Genomic DNA, 2,640 nt, shown 5'->3' on the forward strand with positions numbered 1-2,640 from the left:
GTCGACCCACAACTTTTAGCGGCACTGAAGGAGCAGTAGGTCTCCTACACTGGTTTGAGAAACTGGAGTCTGTGTTCGAAATGTGTGAATGCCCTGAAGCGCGCAGGGTAAAGTATGCTACTGGTACTCTCGAGGGTTTGGCTCTCACGTGGTGGAATGCTCAAGTGCAAATGTTAGGGTTGGTTGCTGCCAACGCCACCCCATGGGAAAACTTCAAGGAAATGATCAGGGAGGAATACTGCAGTCGTGACGACATTCACAAACTGGAAGATGAGTTCTACAATCTTAAGATGTCGGGGTCGGAGATTGAGGCATACACTAAGAGATCGCATGAGCTTGCCTTGTTGTGTCCTACTATGGTGGATCCTCCGTATAAGCGAATTGAACTCTATCTCAAGGGCTTGGTGCCAGAGATCCAAAGTCATGTGACTTCAGCGAGGTTGACTACTATCCAGCAGGTTGTACAGTTGGCTCACCGTCTCACTGATCAGGCGGTGGAGCAGAACAAGTTACCGAAGCGTATAGGTGCTGCAACTACTTCTGGTGCTTCTAGTGGGGATAAACGGAAATGGGATGGAACTTCAAGCAGGGGTTCAACTTCAGTGCAAACTCAGTCTCAGCAGAGAAAGACGGATGATCACAAGAGCCCCAGTCAGCAGTCGTCTGGTGGTCAAAGTCATGGTGGATACAAAGGAAATCACCCCAAGTGCAATCGTTGCAGCCTACACCACAGTGGGCCATGCACCAGGGGCAACTGTCATCGGTGCAACAAGCCTGGTCATGTTGCAAAGGATTGCAGAAGCGCATATCCCGCCAATCAGAATCGTCAGCAACCTCAGCAGAACCAGCGACAGCAGCAGGGTAACAACAAAGGATGCTTTCAGTGTGGAGCTGAAGGCCACTTCAAGAAAGACTGTCCCCAACTGAATCAGAACAACAACAACAATCAGGGGAATGGTAACAATGGGAACAACAACAATGGTGCTAGGGGGCGTGTGTTCGTGATTGGTCAAGGTGAAGCAAGGAATGATCCCAACGTGGTGACGGGTAAGTTCCTTCTCGACGACTTTTATGTTACAGTCTTATTTGATTCGGGTGCCGATACTAGCTATGTGTCACTAGAAGTTAGTAAGATGCTTAAGCGTATTCCTACACCCCTGAGCGACAAGCACACTGTAGAGCTAGCTAATGGTAAGAGTTTGGAAGCCTCACACGTAGTCAAGGGTTGCCAGCTTATTCTCGCTAACCAGACCTTCGCTATCGATCTTATTCCTATTGTCTTGGGTAGTTTCGACGTTGTCATTGGGATGGATTGGTTATCCCAACACCGAGCAGAGATTCTTTGCAACGAGAAGATCGTTCGTATTCCTGGTTTAGGTAGTGAACCTCTCATGATTCGTGGCGACAAGAGAAGTGCTGTTGAGAACATCATCTCTCTTCTTAAAGCCCAGAAATGCTTACGAAAGGGCCACACTGCGATTTTGGCTCTAGTTACTGATACCACAGAGAAGGAGAAGAAGCTAGAAGATTTTCCGGTTGTACGCGACTATCCTGAGGTATTCCCTGAGGAATTACCTGGTCTTCCGCCCCATCGCCAAGTCGAGTTTCAGATTGATCTAGCTCCTGGAGCCACGCCTGTAGCCCGTGCACCTTATCGTTTAGCGCCATCAGAGTTGGAAGAACTCTCCACGCAACTACAAGAACTCTTGGATAAGGGTTTTATTCGTCCTAGCTCATCGCCTTGGGGAGCTCCAGTGTTATTTGTGAAGAAGAAGGATGGTACCTTCAGAATGTGTATCGACTATCGCGAACTCAACAAGGTGACTGTGAAGAATCGTTATCCTCTACCGCGTATTGACGACTTGTTCGACCAGTTGCAGGGGTCGAGCTACTATTCAAAGATCGATCTGAGATCGGGATATCACCAGCTGAGAGTTCGGGAAGAGGATGTCTCTAAGACGGCCTTTAGGACTCGATATGGGCACTATGAGTTTCTGGTAATGCCGTTTGGGCTGACGAACGCACCGGCAGTTTTTATGGATTTGATGAATCGAGTGTGCAAGCCGTACCTGGATAAGTTTGTTATAGTCTTTATCGACGACATCCTGATCTATTCTAAGAGCAAAGAGGAACACGAACAACATCTACGACTTATTTTGGAACTCCTCCGGAAGGAACAGCTTTACGCAAAGTTCTCGAAGTGCGACTTCTGGCTTCGTGAAGTCCATTTCCTAGGGCATGTGGTGAACAAGGATGGGATTCACGTTGATCCATCCAAAGTGGAATCTATTAAGAACTGGCCTGCGCCTCGTACACCAAAGGAAATTCGCCAATTTTTGGGATTGGCAGGTTACTACAGGAGATTCATTAAGGATTTTTCTAAGATCGCGCAGCCTCTCACCTTACTAAAGCAGAAAGGCGTTGTTTATCATTGGGGAAATGCACAAGAGTTAGCTTTTCAGCATCTAAAGGATAGACTTTGTAGTGCACCTATCCTTTCACTGCCAGAGGGCACAGAAGATTTTGTGGTTTACTGTGATGCATCAATTCAAGGTCTTGGTTGTGTATTGATGCAACGAGATAAAGTCATAGCTTACGCCTCACGACAACTTAAAGTTCACGAGAAGAACTACACGACAC

The sequence above is a fragment of the Helianthus annuus genome, chromosome 8 (genome assembly GCF_002127325.2).
Source record: "Helianthus annuus cultivar XRQ/B chromosome 8, HanXRQr2.0-SUNRISE, whole genome shotgun sequence".
Classification (NCBI taxonomy): domain Eukaryota; kingdom Viridiplantae; phylum Streptophyta; class Magnoliopsida; order Asterales; family Asteraceae; genus Helianthus; species Helianthus annuus.